At 43.9% G+C, this 19,852-nt stretch overlaps 1 long non-coding RNA gene across 1 annotated transcript; it reads left to right on the top strand.

Moving 5' to 3' along the window:
* The first annotated feature begins 16,652 nt into the window (after positions 1-16,652).
* Positions 16,653-19,313, top strand: LOC138504867 (uncharacterized). Its single transcript, XR_011280023.1, has 3 exons — positions 16,653-16,706; positions 16,790-16,915; positions 17,172-19,313. It is a non-coding gene; the product is annotated as an uncharacterized lncRNA (long non-coding RNA).
* The last annotated feature ends 539 nt before the right edge of the window (positions 19,314-19,852 follow it).

Here is a 19,852-nt window from a genome sequence, read left to right as displayed (position 1 = left end):
TTATAATTTGGGAGGGTTTTACACAGATGTTGTAGGGGTGTGTTATCCCCACACTTCCCTTGATACATTGCTTTTGCTCTTCCCTGACCTCAAATCGAGGATTTCGATAGTCTGCTATTAGGGGAAAAAACACAGTGCAATGACAATTCTTTCAATTTACTCCAAGCCTCTCTGGCTTAACAACCACCTGTCAGGCGTGTTCCATGCACTGCCCTTTCATGAATCTCCTGCTCCTCAGGCACACCCGAAAATCTTGCACATGTGCCTTCCGCGCACCACCGCTGGACAACCTTTGATAACAATTTCATGTTTTTTCACCACCATATTCACAACACAATGCTAGAACCCTGTTGCCCAACAAATACACACAACCCCAACATAAACCCCACAACTGCCTCCTCGGGACTTAACCAGGCGAATCACCTTCCGCAATCTAGGCCATCTCCCCTGCTAAACCTTACAGGAATACCGCCATCTATCACCCAAGCTAAAACGCCCAACCCACTGGAAATCTACTATTTACATAACTTCTGTTATCTGTGCCCTCGGGTCAATAGTCTAAGTTGTTCACCAGAACCTTTTACCTCGAAACCAAATGTGCCCTGAACACACAAAATGACATCTACCTCTGCTCCTGTCCCTACTAAACTTGACAATACTAGACAATACTTGACAACACTCTATGATACTCCACAATACTTGATACAAACATCACACCCCTGTTACTCGCCTGCTCCCCTAAGTTGCTGAGTGGCTAGATCAACACTGACACTCCGTGGTCTGCTGATGCTGCTCGGCAGTCACATCCTGCAAAGCAGCCACTTTGCTCTTCTGTTCTACTGGACTCCTCGTGGACTGCAGGGAGGATATTTCCAAGGCTGGCTCCTGACGGCCTTTACTCAGGGTGGGCTTTCCCTGTTCTCTCGAAACCCGCGAGGCATCCCACAGTTTCAGGCTCTGTGGCAGGAGAGGCGGCTTTGTGCCGTGCTAACATAGCTCAACCATCGACTCTGCTACTAACTTGTTTGGATGGTTCCCCAGTATGCCAGAGGTCACGTGGGTGTCCAACCGACTCCCAAGGGACCAACACCCTGCCCTAGAAGAAATGGAGTACTCAGCCAATGGCAAGTTAGAACTGTGGTTTATATTAAAAACCAACAGGGATCATACAAGACAGTCAAGATTCTCCAGTACATCTCAACGTTAAAATGTGTGCTCCCCAGTTTTGTTGGAACATTGCATCATCACCTGGGCCCTTCCCCAAAAACCTATCCGCAGTACCGATAGGGTGCTAAGAGCGGTAACCCATATAGATGTACTGTATAGAGGTTATTCTATTGGTCCTTGCATGTCAGGTGGGTAGCCTGTCCAGTCCCAGGAAACAATCTATTACTTTGTTACAGAGGAGTGGACCTACTATTGGTTCTTGCCCCTAGCCTTCCACACCTGATTTTCTATTTCATGATTGGCTGGAGCTGGTATCCCCAGGCCTGGGACCTGATTCGGTACTCATCTCTCTGTGCATCTCTTGAACCTGATGTGAAATGTCTATGTGCCTGTATTGTACCTGGTAGTGCCTATGAGAGTGCGTCTCTACATTGTAACACCTGTTTCACACTTCTTCTGGGTCACTGGATCGGCTCTCCTTTCCCACCGTGGGTGAATACCCATTGTCTATCCCGGCTACATCACCTGCTTGTTTCTAAACCATCAAGCAACCCCACACCTCTAGTTTGCCAGAAGGGATCCGAACGGATTGGATTACAAGTAAATTATAAGACCTTCTTGTCCAATTTTGTTAATGTGGACGGAATGGCAGGCTTATCTCCGCAAGGATGTGGATCGTTGGTTAGTTGCAACATAGCAAAAATACAGTTATTACCCAATGATAAAAGGGACTGTCCAGTCACAGGTTGAAAAAAATACCTATGTTATTATTCTATTATTCTACAGCACACAGTTCTAGCACACTACAAAATACAACCCACCGTGTGAAGGAACACAGAGGACAGACAGTTTCACGAAGGAAAGGGACGCACTGTCGATACTGACATGAGGGTAGTTGGTAAAGTAATCAGTCTTACTGTTCAAGGTTATTCGGTACCAGCACCAAAGGGGCAAATGGTCGTAACTGTCTATAGGGGCATTCGGAGAAGGACCGGGGGGGGCAGAACCACAATGTACCTGGTGCTGAAGACGTTTTTGATGCTCAACAGTGTCGAGGTGGTTCTGGGGTGCTTTGCAGCCCTTGAGACAGAGTTAGTGGCAGGAGACAGCTGCGGGTACCAGGCGCAGGCAGTTCGTCAAGCGGGCTGGGCGGACATCTGCAGGCTTTCCGGTGCTTCGGCTTGGTCCAAGAATCATTGTCTCTGTGCTCGTTGGCAAATCTGGAATGCTGGTCCAGGTGTCTCGGGTGGTTCTGGTGACTGCAGCTTGACAACAGTCTCAAAAATGTCCTTAAAAGATGGATACTGTGTGATGCTTGTGTGGCGTTCCTCCTAGCTTCTTCGCAGAGCTTGTGTACTTCGAAGGCAGACAGCCCAAAGCTCAGGAGAGTATTTGCAGGCAATGGCCTTGTCCTTAGTTCAGATCTCTCTGTCATTTCCCACGTAGGAAGCTTGCTGGCAGAATCTAGCAGGGCACGATATGTGCTGGCTGGTACAGATTGTGGAGTTGCTGGACGAGTACTCTGAGTCCAGTATCTCCCTCAGTACCCTGGGAGATGTTTAGGGGAGTGATCTTGCTTCCCTCTTGAAACCCCTTGCCTTCCTTCACTGGCAGAGGATCTAGGGTAGACTGTACCTTCAGCTCAGGTCCAAATGAGTCCTTCTTCTTACTCCTTTCAAAGTCTTAAGATGATCTGCTAAGTGAGGGGTTCAGCCCTCTTTCAAAGCCAAATGGGAATGGTGCTGGCTAAACCCACCTTAATGAACCAATCCTGGGTCCCCACCAACAATCTTCTGTTATGCATGAGGCCAGGACCAGAGTACTCTACAACAGGACAGACAAGGGGGTGACAACCTAAGTCCGACCCATCTCCCTGTCTGTTGTAGTCAAAGTGTCTCTCTGGTTAACTGAACCCTCTGTGACTCTTGATTAAGCACAGGGTTCCCTTGAAGGTTGTGCTGGGAGCAGACTTCCTGTTTCCCCCAAACCACATACTTCTCCCCCTCTGAAAGGGATCAGCTCTGTGGGGGTTTGCCTACAGTAAATAGTGGACCCAGACATGCATTTCACTGCCTTTCATACAGAGTGGTGGGAAGTAGCTTAAAGTTGACACATTGCATACCAAAGGGGTGTTAGCCCACCTTTCATATTGTCTATGCCGGCAACCAGCTGGAGGACAAAAGTAATGCAGATCCATGGAACCTTTGATATTTAAATTAGGATGCTCATGGATGAAGGAAGGTGTGCCTTCCCCCTTCTCGAGATGAAGTACCCGGGGCTGTCACATTCCAGCTGAAAAAGACAGGGGAAGGTGGAGCCTTAGGCTGTGTCTTCCCAGAGTACATGTGACTATGCGTTTTGTGCAGAAAGCAGATTAAATGGGTGTGGAATGACTGCACACATTTCTCAGAGGTTGGTCTCCCATCATTCATTTTCATTTATCAAAAAATCAAAAAGCCCAGGCGAGCGCACTCTCCCTGTGTGGATGGTCGAAATCCAATTAGGCCTACATTTATGAGGATTTATTAAATTTTTCTGCAGCTGGTCCCTTGTCATCTAGAGTTTGGAATGTGACCATTTATCTCTGACCTTGAATGTGAGCCTGCCTTGCGATCTGTGCAGCCTGAATCAGCTCCTCTAGTCTCGTGTTCTGTGGCTTGAGGCCTCCTGTAATTTTCCTTAGACTTATAATATGATTTCTACATGCCTGTGTTATACTACATAACCTATACGTTAGTCACAAGTAGTCCTACCAGGCTCCATATATACTCCTGTAGTTCCATAGGGTTATTTGCTATAAGCATCTGCAAACTTGCTCCGGATCTCTTGTTGCCTTGCGTTTCGGCATTACTGCATTTGGCTAGTGAGAAATATATTGAAGCGTTGACAGTATGTTTATGTATACACCCTCTAGCTATAGAACTGTGTAAGCATGTTTTTCGTGTATGTGAATGTGTGTTTGTGTAATGCGGTGCATTGCTGCCAGTGTGCTTCATGACTAACCCTGCTATGTCGTGGTGTCACTAATGACGTCAGCATAATGGCTTAATCAAGGCTGTCCATTAAGTTATTTCCATCCACAATCTCTGTTGTGACCCCTATACCTGTAATGATATGTACTGAATTAGGTCTGAATGGCTGACTGATGGGGTACCTTTCTGTGTACGTTTCAGCCAGTGGTGCACTTGGTGTTTGTCTGAAATATGATGGATGATTTTGAGCATTCCAAGCTCTTCATCCTGTAATCTCCATGGGTGCAAGGAGGGACATTCCTGGGACCCTCTCTTCAAGATCCTCCGCATTGGGTTGCCTGCTCCTAGTTTCCCCCTTTCTCTCTGTCCAAACTCCTTGGGTCCCCTCCCTTCACCCGCTTGTCAGGCAAAAAAACGTGGGATCATCTTTGACTCCTCTCTCTCCTTCTCGCCACACATCCCGGACCGTACCAAGTAGTCCAATTTTCTGCTTCATCCCCTCAGGGGCATTCTACCTTTCCTCACCTCCCCCAGAAGCTCAATGTCTCCAGAGCCCTGGTTCTCTCTAGGCTTGACTACTGCAATAGCCTCTTCCTCAATCTTCCTCTTGCCTCCCTTCGCCCCCTCCAACTAATCCAAACTAGAACTGTGAGACGTATCCTTGGCCCCCAGCCCTAACATCTCTCCAGTGGCTACTGGTGAATGGCTGTATCAAATGCAATGACCCTCTGCATCATCCGCAAGGCTGTCTGTGGCTTGGGACCTCTCTACATTCAGTTTTATCTCCCGAAATACCTTCCAGCCAGAGCCCTTCGGTCTTCTAGCGCCAACTCTCTCTGCAGGTAAAACATTTTTCCAAGCAGAGAGTGGAAGGTACATCCCTCTCATCGGCTTCTGCCTTTCTCTGGAACAGCCTTCCCGCCCCCCCCTCAGACTTCAACAGGATCTTCTTAAATTCTGGAAACGTCTCAAGACCTTCCTTTTCTCCTCTTCCTTCCCTCTCCCCCTCCCATGCGAAACTCTCCATCTGCTGCTAGACTGGTGCCTGTTCCCTTCAGAGTCATACAAGGGCCAGACCACCCTCCCCAAATCCCCCCCCAGCATCCCCTGCCAGCACTTGCCCTTGGGCTCCCTTTTCTGGACTATCCCAATGTAGTCCTCCTGTCCACCGCACTCCTCCTCCCCTGCCCTCTTCTTTCCCCTGGCACTTGCCACCTCAGGCCAACCAGCACTTGCCTGCCCCTGCCCATGGGGCACCCAACTTCTGAACTCCTCCCTCAACCCCCGTCCCCCTTGCACTTATCACCTTGTTCATGCACTTGCACGGTAGGATTCTCACCAGACCAACATAACCGTTTCTTTGTTGTATTCTTATGATTTTCTATGCCCCCGCCCTGTTTGTCTTGTGGCACCTGGAAACACCTGTACATGGGCGCCTTACAAATGTCCAGTAAATAAAGAAATAAAGAAAAATCTTTCCCGGGAGCTTTTACTAGAGCACCTGTTTTGAAGCACCCGAACACAGAAACTTTTTCAGGTAGAGACCGATGCTTCCAATCTAGGGGGAGGTTCTTTCAGAAGGATCAGGCAGGAATCATGCACCAGTAGTGTTATTTTCACATTAATTCTCGAGCTGTGAGCAGAATTACTCCATCACGCATAAGGAGTTGTTGGCCATTAGGACAGCCTTTCAGGAATGGAGGCACTACCTCATGGGAGCGTGACAGCAGAAAACTGTTTTGACAGATCATAAGAATTTGCAGTATCTGAGGACTGCCAATACTCTGAGTCCAAGGCAGATGTGGTGGGCACAGTATTCTGGACAGTTTGAAGTCATCATTACCTACAAGCCAGGCAAAAAGAATGGCAAAGCACACACCTTAACCAGACAGCAGGCTTCAGAGACGGTTGTACAGGAATACTGGTCGATAAATTCAGAGGAAAGGATTGTGGGTACAGTCACACAGTCTTCTAGAAGACGTTAAGAAACATTTCAAGAAAGAGGAATTACAGTCATGAGTGTCAATGGCCTCTCTCAGGTCTATACGGGAGGGTTTACCTTACCATGCAAACCAATTGCTCCTCTCTATGGACAATTGAGAGACAAGGTATGTCATAATCCCCCTTAGCGGGACATGTGGGGGGAACGGAAGACTCAGCAAATGTTGAGAAAATACTTTTGGTGGCCAGGTATGAATAAACAAGTACATGTTTACATCCAACAATGTGATAACTGTATGAGGAACAAGGCCGATCATGTAAGAAAGGAAAGGTTATTGCACCCTCTACCCACGCCGGAAGGGTCTTGGTCACATATATCGATTGATTTTGTTAAGGAAATACCAGAAGATAACAGGCATGACACCATCATGGTAGTGGTGTACTATTTCTTTAAACAGGCACATTTCGTCCCTTGTGTTGGTATTACGAGTGCTGGACAGTTAGCAGAAATATTCCTTCAAAACATTGTACGATTACATGGGTTACCTCGCACCATATTGTCTGATTGGGGTTCTTAATTCATATTATTGTTTTGGCATGCTTTTTGTCGGTTGTTAGGAATCAACTGTGATCTATCTACGAGTTATCACCCACAAACAGATGATCAAACCAAATGTGTGAATCAAACCATGGAGCAAAATTTGCGCTGCTTATTGGCAGATGAGATGAGCTCTTGGGTGAAGGCTCTCTGGTTAGCAGAATTTATCTACAACAACACAGAACATGCTTCCTTAGGAATGTCACCCAACATGTGTTTATTCGACCAAGAAGAAAACATGCTTCCAGTGCATATTCTGGCGACAGTAAACTTGCAGGCGCTCATGGAGTACAAACAGGTGCATACAGACATCAGGCAAAAGGCATACCAAAACCTGGAAAAGGCTAAAGAAACTTACAAGAGATATGCAGACAAACAGAGACAACAATCCCCTAAGTATGTGGTGGGAGAAAATGTTTGGTTATCCACACAGAACATACATGGTGTGAGCACATAAACCTATGTGTGGTTTCATTAGACCTTATGAAATTGTTAAGTGTATATAAGACACAGCAGTAAAATTGAAGTTGCCTGGAACCTTCAAAATACATCCTGTATTTCATGTATCTTTAATTAAACCTGCAGTGCCTGTCGTTCGACCCAAGAAACCACTGATCATAATCGAAGATGGACCGGAGGAATATGAGGTTTATAATATTCTGGATTCAAGAAGGCGTCATCACCGTTTGTGGTATTTAGCGGAATGGGCTGGATATGGACCAGAGGATCATTCATGGGAACCAGCTGAGGCGGTGCATGCACCAAGACTGTCAAAACTATTTAATAAAAGACACCCAGACAAACCAGATCTTTGGACGGCACTAGGAGAGTAGGTAGTGTACGGATTTGTGGGGCTACCTGTGGTCGTAGTCATCAGGCATGGGCAAACTAACCCTGGTGTTGTGGGTCACTGGGGCCGCATACTATTTTGTGGACTACACATGCCTTGATTCCCAGTGGCAACGTGCAGCATGCATGCGCCACCTGGCCCTGAAAAGTCCCACACCTGTCCGTGCTCATTGCTGATTCTTTTGATCTTTGCAGACACGGGCAAGGCTCGGAACATGGAGTGAGGATGCCGGCATGGAGATCCTATGAGGAGCAACTGGAAGGCCATAAATCCAGAGCAGGTGGCAGTGAACTTATCCTTTGTCATGGAAGTGGGACTTGTTTGCTTCCATCCCACCGAGTACACTGTGAGCGCACTTCAGCTTCCCAGCATGTCCTGAGCAGCAGCGCTGTTCCGAGGAGTTTCGCCTGCTATGATACACTCATGGTAGCCTTGAGAGGCCCCGAGCATAAGATAAGTACCGCTCCATAACAGAGCCTTGCACAAGAATAATCAGTATTGTATACATAGTTGTTCTTGAGTAAGCTATGTGAGGTAACAGAGTCACTGGTCTACTTGAAGTATAAGTGTTTGTATGAAGCTACAAACTTGCTTTGCACCCTGTGCAGTTACAGGGGCAGTCTCAGTACCTGCAAGTACGGGTCCGGATTCCACATATGTATCATTGGGCAAATACACCAGTGTTTGATTGAGTGTGTCTACAGACTATGACTTTATGGTTAATTTCATCATGTGTTCCATTTTACTGTGTGTTTCATTCCATAATGTATTTACTTTTTCATATGCTCATTTATGCCATTGTGTTAATTTCTTCATGTGCAAAGTTCCTGAATAAGGTCTGTCATGTGTAGGAGGGTGGGCTGGTTAGAGTGAGTTCAAAGTAGGTTACACACAGGAGTGTAGGTGTGGGTATGCGCAGGATTGGTATGAACAGCTCAGGCACTATTCAAGGAGTGTTGAGCCACTAATGTTTATGTGTGAAGGTTTGCATGTCTTTTTCCCAAGAAAACCCCCTACCTATCCACATACGTTTCCCTAACCCTCTTTCCGGGGATCCTCTTTCCCCTACCTATCCACAACCTCTCCCCAACCCTCTTTGCCACATTGGCTGCCTCATGGTTTCCTGATTTACAAGCATTAGGGACCCATGCCAATGAAGGTAGGAAGGGCGTACTCCATTCAGCGTATATGGTTAGGGAGGGGTTGCAGATATTTCTTCCGGGTGTGACAGCCGCATACCATGACATTATTACTGTGATACAATCCTATGTGACAAAACTTTGTATGGAAATTAAAAGGAAAGAGATTAAAAAATTGATCCGTGGAATGATGAAGATTGTTATAAGGCTAAAGGTATCTTGTGTGAAACATAAAAAATGAAAGCTTCTAAAAAAAATGATATTGAGTAGGAAGAAAGATTTTGAGCATGGAGAATGGACTCAATTATGAGACACTGTAATTGAAAAAAAATAGTCAATTCTGGAAAATTATGATTTTACTTAGGCCAGTATTTCTGAGATTATGTGGTAAATCATTGTAAAAATGTATATTTGGATGGTAGAGGTACTTTTATATTAAATATATCTTGTGAGCAATATTGGTTAGGCATTTATCTGATAGAAATTAGTTAGGATGATGTTACACTCACCTTATCTCCACTGGGGCGTCGGATTCTGAACGTGGAATGGACTGTTGACTTAACTTCTGTGCGGCACTATGCGGAAATTGCTTCAGGGACAGGCCTGGGGTCAGCTCCTAAAATGCGAATAGTGTGGTGAATAAGACAGGTGGCACCTTCCACCTGCAATCTCCTCCCCTGCACCCCCAAGTGGTTCTGATTCTCCCCATAGTATGGCACTCTCACCTTGTGTTATTGGATGGTGTGAATGGTGCGCTCTCCTTCCTGCTAATCTTTGGCAGGGGTGCACTGGTCAGCCGGAACCAGCCCCTTCACTGATCCCTGTAAATTAAGTGACTGCCCAGGCCTGCTGTGGCAGCACCTCGTGTTGTCTGAGCTCTTGCTTACTGCTTTGTATTGTCTCTGTCTTCTGTTATTCTTCTTTCCTTTGCATTGTCTCAGTTTTCTTCTTCCTTTACTCAGGTGGGTTCAATGTCTGTAATATCTCTGTATCCTTTCCCTTCATTATCCGTTGCACTGTGTATTGCCTTATTGTCCGTGCAACTGCACTAAGTCTATCTCTGCTCTTATCCTTTCCTGGTGTTCTCGAGCCCCTTCGAGTGCGCCTGTCTATAGTGAGCACGAGTATGCTGAAAAACAGCGGGCATGGAGCGCTGTCTGGTAAATCCAGTGCTCACGGGTTGCTTTGGCCGAACTGGCCTCTATGTTGTCTTTTCCTTTTCAGATGCAGGGCTGCTGCAAAATCCGCAATGTCGTGGACCGATGTGCTGCAGTCAGGAGACACGTGGAAGCAGCTGGACGGTGTCGGGTGCTGTTTCTTCCTCTTGCTGCCAGACGTGACTGCTGGGGAGCCTCCGGTGAGTATCGCGGGTAGGTTTCCAGGTAATTTTCCAGATTAGCACAAGTCTCCGATGTTAGCAGGTCAGAGGCTTTCTCCTTGCAGGTTGCTGATGTTCACGGGCTGCGGATTCATCAGAGAGCGTTACGCTGCTTACTGTAGACCAACGCGAAGTGTGCCTCTGAGCATGGGCGAGGCTTATATAGCCTGTAGGCCTGCCACACCCTGTGCCACACCCTGTCTAGTAGCACGCCCTGCCACGCCCAGTGCCAGAGTGTGGAAACCATTGGCAGAATGCTTTCTAAGTTTAGTGTTATGAGCCTGGCACCACAGGCGCCAGGACAGGGTCCAGAAGCCTCCCCCTTGTCCATCTTGGGCCGTCCCCCACCTGGGCCACATTTATGCCTCAAATGTCCCTGAGTTGCATTGGAATGTGTGGACTTGTACTGTCTGGCACCATTAATCGTAACAGCACTCCCCCTGAAGGCTGGGGCCTCTTTTCGATGCAGGTCGGAAAAACATTTCTGTGTTTCCTTGGCTTTTGTGAGATGTTTTGCAGCTTCCTTATGAACACGCATGATCGTGGAATGTAAGGTGGTTACAGCTGGCATTTCCAGAGTGTTCGGGGGATCGAAGGTGGATGTCCGTGGGTGTCTCCCATATACAGTGTAGAAGGGTGTCTGTCCGGTGCTGGTGTGGGTTGAATTATTGTAAGCGTATTCCGCTATCCACAACACATCTTTCCAAGAGTCTTCCGTTTGGTGTAGCATGCACCGTAGGTACTGCTCCAGTGTCCGGTTTGTTCGCTCAGTCTGGCCATCGGTCTGGGGATGGTGACTTGTGGATAGACGGACATCTATCTTCGCAATCTCACAGCATCTTTTCTGGAATTTATATATGAACTGGCTGCCTCGGTCAGATATTAGAACTGGGGGGAATCCGTGCAGGCTAATGACTTGTTCCAGAAATACTCTTGCCAAGGTGGACTCTGTTGGGAGGCCTTTTAAGGGAATGAAGTGGGCCATCTTCGAGAATAGGTCTACCACTACTAACATGGTGTTATAGCCACTGTGAGGGGGTAGATCCATAATGAAGTCCAGCGACAATGTGTGCCAGGGTGCAAGAGGTATCTCCAGGGGACGGAGGAGACCGTCGGCCTTTGTCTTTGGGATTTGTTCTTTGCGCAAACCCCACAAGTTATTAAATGCTCGGTCACATCTTTTCACCAGGTTGGCCACCAGTAGTGTCTCTTGATTTTTGCCAATGTCTTGGTGTTGGTGATTCCTGGATGCCCCTCTGTTAGTGAGTCATGGTAATTCTGGATAACCTGGTTTTGTAGTTCTTTACCTGGAAAGTAGAGGAGACCTTGGTAGTATGGTAATCCTTTTGTGATGGTGTACTGTGGCCATTTTGCAATCCAGGCTTGCTGGGCCTCATTGCACATACACAGGACGTTCTGTTTTTCACCACTGACAACACCAATGAGGTAAATCCACACCTAATATTCTTTGGTTTCATTTATTTACCTTATAAACCACTTACGGCATTTTTCTTTTTCTTTTTTCTTTTTTCTTTTTTACTATTGATATTTACCCATGATGTAACATCTACTGATTGGTATGTTTCCTTTCATTCATTTTTTTCAATGTATGTTTTGTTTGAATTGTCACCATTATATGAATTTATGTCACATACTTGCATTTGTTATGTTATACACTTGCTTGCTGGACTTATATAATTAGACTCGCCCTGATGAAGGAAATAATTTCCGAAATGCATTGGTTTTTTAGTCTAATACATGTGGATTGTGGCAACTGCTTCCTCACTAAAGATTATTAGTGATAGCTTTTTGTTTGAACTACTATGGATAAATCATTTTTGATATGAATCAGAAAGACTCATCTTCCTTTCTCTAAGAAGTATGGTATATTATGGATACTTGAACATATTGTCGTGAATCAGATATAAATACGTGCCCATCTTGGGCCCCATATGAGAGCGGTTGTGTGACCCAGTATTATTACTTGGTCTCCAGCGTGTGTTGCAATTATAAGTCCGGGTGTCTCCAGACTTGTCACAGCCAGCTCCTTTTCAATTGGATGTATATTCTTTTTTGAAATATTTGATTTTTACTTGAATATTCGGAACATTTTTTGAATACATGGTGGTGCCCACTCTCTTCTCTGTTTGTTCCTTTTTTCCCTCTTTGGGAGACACAAAACAGTGGAGGCACACCATTTTTACTCCATAAAATTTTTCACTCAAAGATTTACTACACCAATATGTCATTTGAAGACATAGAAGGCCTTTCATCTAAATGTGCTGAGACCTTAGGATTCTCTTCAGAGGAAGCAACCGCGATCCTCGAACTTATTAGTGAGACGACAATAGGTGCACATGGGACAACACCAAAAGATCCAGCAAAGCGTATAAAACAACTAGAGTATCTGGTACGCAAAGAAATAAATAGGAAGCTTCATGCAATCACTCTGGGGCGCTACTTTAAAAACCAGCGAATTCCAAGGGGACTCCCAGTACAATTACGCCCGACCCTTTGTAAAGAAAGCAAGGAATTCGTTCGCAAGTGGGAGGCTATCCTAAACAAATGTTCATTAGACCTGATCCTACTTACCATCCAGGAACTCGCAAAAAACTTGGTTACTTTGGGTACAGAAATTCAAGAGATTGAAAAGGAACTAGTGGCTACATTGGGTAAAGAGGAATAAGATTCAATTCTTCTGGATATTAATACAAAACTTGAAGAATACAAAACTGAGCTTGAACAAAAGAAAGTTAAGAAATTTAAGCGCGACACATACGACTATATTAATGATGAAGTGTACACATGGATGGAGAAATATGGCCCAGTAGCACCAAAAAAGCTCTATAAATACCCATCCGACAAACAATCATCTGATAACACCTCTAGTTCAGACTCAGAAGTACAGAGAGATTCAGAAACACCAATTGAACAAGCACTTGACAACCTCAACCACACAGCGAGCTCCTCAGCACAAACATCCACCGCTGTTTTTTTAGGTGCACGGCCAAAAGAACCCGCAGGGGGAGGAGGAAGCCTAAGACCCAAACCTCAAACACGTCTACAATTAAGGAAAACTTAGTGATTAATATCTCAGACAGAACTCTTACTAAACAGGAAGAAGACACATTACAAAAAGGTCTCAGTTTTGTTCCGACCTATAGTACAACATTGTTCAACAGTAAGATCGAACTCTATAAATTTGTAAGGAAGCTTAAATTGAAAGTGTTCTTTGAAGAATTGGAAACATATGATAAACCTCCCAACATGCCTGATTTCCAAGAGTTTAGGGCTAAAAGTGGGTTCATACCTCCCATCAGTTTCCCCTCTATCGATATTTTCCAAAAACTGGTCACTCAAGATCTTGAACGGATCAATTATCGAACCCCGCCACACAAGAACTTGAAACCTCACGAAATGAGACTTATTAGAGATCTCTACAGCGACACCAAAATCACTATTCGCCCTGCAGACAAAGGAGGTGCCCTTGTCATCCTTAACACTACAGACTATGATTCTGAGTGCATTAGACAACTTCAAGATCAGACCGCATATGCCACTCTAGATCATGATCCAACTATCTCAATCAAACAGAACTTAGTTATTCTGCTGGACAAAGCACTCGAACTAAATTGGGTAAATGAACATACACATAAGTTCCTGCTCAATGAACATCTGAGAATTCCGAATTTCTACACTCTGCCAAAGATTCATAAGGACCCTATCAAACCCCCTGGCAGACCCATTGTCGCAGGAATGGACAGTATAAACCAGCCACTTGGTGTTTACATTGATTTTTTCCTACAACCCCTAATTCAAGAAACCCCTACTTATACTCGAGACACAACTCATTTTTTACAGAAGCTTAACAATATTACTTTCCAACAGGATCATCTGATGTTTACTATAGATGTCAAAAGTCTATACACTTCTATACCACACGACCTTGGAATTGAAGCAGTAGAATGGCTTTTACTTCAATCACCAGATGTTCGAGCCCAAAAGGAATTTATTCTAACCCTTCTGCAATTTATTGCTGAAAATTCTTATTTTCAATACCATAACCAGTTTTTTCTTCAAGTCTCTGGTACATCCATGGGCGCAACTATGGCGCCGACTTACGCCAACTGCTTTATGTACAAATTCGAGTCGGACCACATTTTGAACAAACCGGAATGGAAGAAGGATATCTACATGTGGACTCGATACATAGATGACATTTTTGGCATTTGGACAGGCACAGATACAGCATTTGATGACTTCTTTGAGCATCTTAATAACATTGACCAACGAGTTCAATTCACTAGGGAATCATCACGGGACAAGATTACGTTTGTAGATGTACAAATAATAAAGAAAGACAATGGTTATAGTACCACCCTTTTCCGGAAGCCAACTGATCGCAATAATCTGTTACACCGCCTTAGTTTCCATCAGCCTAGCTTACTAAGGAACCTGCCATTTAGTCAACTTCTTCGAGTCAAAAAGATTGTAAGTGACCCCGAGGATTGTATTTCACAGCAACTGGCTATGAAAGAGAAATTTCTTGCAAGAGGTTACCATCAAGAAGAACTGGATTCTGCAGTTGAAAGGGTCAACAGTCTTGACCGTAAAACCTTACTATCCACTCCTAAGAAACCAACAAGGGACCTTAAATTACCAGTATATGTATCAAAATTCTCTACCCAGAGCAATAAAATCAAACAAACAATTAAGAAACACTGGAACATTTTCAAAAACGACATAAGAGTACAAAACTTGTTTTCTGAATTACCTGTGTTTGCATACCAGAGGAGTAGGAATCTCAGGGACGAACTTGTACATACAAGACCTCCATTGAAAAAAATGATCACACAACGCACTGGTACGTTTCCCTGCCTACACTGCATCAATTGCAATTCCGTCATTAAAGGCAATGTAATCTTCCATCCACGCACAGGTAAGAAGATCATCCTCAAGACATTTGGCACATGCGACACTGCCAACATCATATATGGCATTAAATGTCCTTGCGGAAAATACTATGTCGGCCAGTCAACTAGAGCAGCCAAAATCAGATGGAACGAACACCGGTCATGTATCCGTAATTCCAACCCTAATTCGGCTGTAGCTCGCCACTGGGCCTTGAACAATCACAATCTTTCACAGATTAAGTTTCTGATTCTGGAGGTACTCACAAGAAATAATCCTCATGAAGATTTAGGTCTGCGCCTCAATCGCAGAGAGACATTTTGGATTGATAAACTCTGTAGTATGGTCCCGAGCGGTCTGAATGAGGAGATCAATTACCACTGTTATATTTGATTGTGATACTACTGTTTTGCCTGTGTTAAAGGTGTATGCTTTGCCATGTTTTCACACATAAGGGTCTCTACCGTTCCTCTTGTGACTTTACTGTTTCTACTGTTCTTTCTGTGCTTGAGTTGTATACTTTAACATGTTTTCATACATAGGGGTCTCTTTGCCATGTGCTCTAATTATTACTTTTTGATTGCATTGGCTACTCTATATGATGCTCAGAGTAATTTGTGAAAGATGTTCTGAACATTTGGATACTGTTTTTTTACATTTCCACATGCTGACAGCCGTTGAGCTTAACTTGTTCGAATCACTCTACCTCATGTAGCCTTTTTTGCTTTATTTTCTTAATTATTGTCTGGCATATGTTGCCTTTTGTCTAATCATGTTTGGAGCATTCTAGTAACAGCCCTAGTGCATGTCCTGGACGTATGTCTGGGACCCAAGGTGCCGCCCCTGGGCGACACCTTACGCACTGTGACTGTACTTCAACTGCTCATCTACGTTTGAATAGTCTTACTATTACCTTATCTTAATTTCGTTATGTCTTGCTGTCCAGACAGCTTAAAGACCTGTGACAGTATTTTTTCTATCTTTACTACTTTGTTACTTCATATATTTATTTGGAATTTTGTCATTACAATTATGGGCACCCATTGGTGATGCCCCATAAATACTTCATTTTTAATTTTTGTGGGCCCTGGCCGACTTTACAACAGTATTCGTGACCAGATAGCCATAGGACCTGTGACAATATTTTTTCTATCTTCATTATTCTAATGTTTAATTTTTTTTCGGATTTTTATCATCACAGTTATGGGCACCTATTTATGATGCCCCATAAATACTTGGTTTGACATCTTTGTGGGCCCTGGCCTATTTTACATCATTATTTGTGACCACCTGCATAAATCCATCACTACTACTTTGTTTTTTCATAATTTTTTTAATTTGGGAATTTGTTATTACAATTATGGGCACCCATTTGTGATGCCCTATAAATACCTCATTTTCTATTTTTGGGGGCCCTGGCCGAATTTACAGCAGTATTTGTGACCAGACAGCCACAGGACCTTTGACAGTATTTTTTCTATCTTCATTATTCTAATGTTTAATTCTTTTCGAATTTTATCATCACAATTATGGGCACCTATTGATGATGCCCCATAAATATTTGGTTTGTCATTTTTGTGGGCCCTGGCCGATTTTACATCATTAATTGTGACCACCTGCATCTCACAGAAACGAGGTGGTCACATGCTAAACAAAAGAACCGTTGCCTAGACAACGGCTTCACACTGCAGTCTGTGTCACTGCCCTGCAGCTGCACAGTGGAGGATCGTTTCTCTCTGTGTATTACAAGGTAAGAATCTGATTACAATCCTTCTCTTTGACCAAGTATGAGTGTAAAACACAGTATCTAATTGGATCTTTTATGATCCACAGATTGGTTTCCTTGTAAGCACGAGTGGATTTTCTCCATGCCTTTGTGCATAATGTCATTTACAACCCACTGCTGAGTGGGCATGAACGCAGGACGTTCTGTTTTTCACCACTGACCACACCAACGAGGTAAATCCACACCTAATATTCTTTGGTTTCATTTATTTACCTTATAAACCACTTACGGCATTTTTCTTTTTCTTTTTTCTTTTTTCTTTTTTGCTATTGATATTTACCCATGATGTAACATCTACTGATTGGTATGTTTCCTTTCATTCATTTTCTTCAATGTATGTTTCGTTTGAATTGTCACCATTATATGAATTTATGTCACATACTTGCATTTGTTATGTTATATACTTGCTTGCTGGACTTATATAATTAGACTCGCCCTGATGAAGGAAATAATTTCCGAAATGCATTGGCTTTTTTAGTCTAATACATGTGGATTGTGGCAACTGCTTCCTCACTAAGGATTATTAGTGATAGCTTTTTGTTTGAACTACTATGGATAAATCATTTTTGATATGAATCAGAAAGACTCATCTTCCTTTCTCTAAGAAGTATGGTATATTATGGATACTTGAACATATTGTCGTGAATCAGATATAAATACGTGCCCATCTTGGGCCCCATATGAGAGCGGTTGTGTGACCCAGTATTATTACTTGGTCTCCAGCGTGTGTTGCAATTATAGGTCCGGGTGTCTCCAGACTTGTCACAGCCAGCTCCTTTTCAATTGGATGTATATTCTTTTTTGAAATATTTGATTTTTACTTGAATATTCTGAACATTTTTGAATACATGGTGGTGCCCACTCTCTTCTCTGTTTGTTCCTTTTTTCCCTCATTGCGCATAAGGCACTGCACTTTGGCTTGCAAGGCTTGTAATGATAGGGTCATAGTGAGCCCACTGAAGAACTTCTCCTCCGGGATGATAGCCACAGGTTCTACTTGTGCATAAGCGTCTTCACCCACCCCCATACGGGATAATGCATCTGGTTTCCCATTGCGCACTCCGGGTCGATATGTAATCAAGTATTCTGCTAAGAACAGTGCCCAATGGAGTTGGCGGGATGACTGTGCTTTGGCTGATCTCAAGTATTGCAAGTTGCGATGGTCCGTGGTTACTGTAACAGTATGCCTAGCTCCTAGGAGGTAATGTCTCCATGCCTTGAAGGCCACCTTGATGGACAGAAGTTCCTTATCAGTAATTGCATAGTTCAGTTCTGGTGCCGAGAACTTGCATGACCAGAATGCTATCGGATGTAGCTGACCAGTATCTGGGTTTCTTTGGGGAATAATGGCTCCCATGGCGACGCTGGATGCATCTGTTTCCACCACATATGGTAGGTCTGGCAGAGGGTACTGTAGGATCGGTGCTGACGTGAATTTCCGCTTTAGCTCCTGGAAGACCTCTTCCGCCTCCACGGACCAAATGAAGTGCTTGTTTTTCCGTAGCAAGGAGGTGATCGGGTGGATGATCTGTGAAAATCTGGGAATGAACCGACGGTAAAAATGTGCTAATCCAAGGATGCTTTGAACTCCTTTTATGGATATCGGTGATGGCCAGTTGAGGATAGCATGCACTTTATGAGTATCCATCCGGATCCCCGTGTGGAGAGAACGAACCCCAAAAACTCGACTTCGGTGACATGGAAGGAGCATTTCTCTAATTTCGCGCGGAGACGGTGTTCCCGGAGTTTCTGCAGGACGGCTTGGACGTGTCTGACATGGTCTTGTTCTGCGGTTGAGTAAATCAGGATGTCATCAATGTATACCAACGCACAGAAGTCAAGCAATTCCCGGAGCATGACGTTCATAAAATACTGGAACGCTGCCGGGGCGTTGCATAGCCCAAATGGCGTGACATGGTATTCATACTATTTATTTATTCTGGGACCATATTATCTAGGTGTTTGTTTTTATTGTTGATGAGTCTAGGGATGGGATCTTCTTTAGTTGATTTGACCTGACAATTGTTTGAATGAGCTGTCTCGACCACCTTGCATGTGTCCTGTGTGGATTCCCGGTTGTGAATATAATTGAGTCCTGAATTGTCTTGTAACTTGTCCCATTATTTTGGGTGATGTCCGCTTTTATTGAATTTGAAATGCTTCATGGTTCTTTGCTCTGAATCTAATGATACAATGTTATATTATATGTGTGCACGATGGCTTCATTGCCGAATAAAGTTGTTTTGATTGATGTAGTTGATAAGAAATCCCATTTCCCCATAGACTGACGGCCAGATCCATATGTAGCAAACGTTTGGGTCGACAGAGATGTGGAAAGGGGGGGGGGGCTCATGTAAATTGCATGGCCGGTAAGGAAGTTGTTTACATGGCGGGTAACACCCAGCACAATCATGTGTGTTGAGAAGTATGCCAAATCTTCTTACATCAGCTTTGAATCTGCACATTGCTTTTGAATGTGGGTACAGTCAATGGGCAACCCTGCCCACCTTTATCCTCCAAAATGATTGTCACAATCTGTCCCTTAGTGAGTGACACATTGAGATGCTGCCTGTATTCCATCCAATGGAATATAAATTCCCTGGCAACGAAAAGTTTAACAGATGTAACTTTTGGTCAAGAAAGACAACTTTAATATTATGCCCTTATGAATAAATGTTCCATCACATATTGTTACGTGTATATCAATTCATTTTGAACCACCTATTCTATTGGAGGAATTATGTTATATTTCATAATTGTTATTAAAAACAAATTGTGTACTGGCCTGTTCCATGGTCATGAGTCATTGAGTTCATTGAGTTCAATCGTCTAGTCTCTAAAAAGTGTTACATTTAATTTCTCCTATGGGAACATAGTCTTTTTAAAGCAAAGAGCCTGTTTTAAAAATAGATAGCTTGGAACATTTTATGCAGTGGAATACCACCCTCCCCTATGTTTTTATGGACACTTCTTCTAGAGCAGCCTTTTGATGACAAAGATGATGGTTAGCAGCATATGCACATGAACTGACTTTTTCTCATGTTTTACAAGTGTCCCTCCCCAAGTACTCCCTTTCGCTGATGCTGAGTTTAGTTTGTGTACATTTTTAA

This window comes from Ambystoma mexicanum, chromosome 11, assembly GCF_040938575.1.
Source record: "Ambystoma mexicanum isolate Mex_15411 chromosome 11, UKY_AmexF1_1, whole genome shotgun sequence".
Lineage (NCBI taxonomy): Eukaryota > Metazoa > Chordata > Amphibia > Caudata > Ambystomatidae > Ambystoma > Ambystoma mexicanum.
Note: the sequence above shows the minus strand (reverse complement) of the source record. Positions and strands in the feature narration are given on the sequence as shown.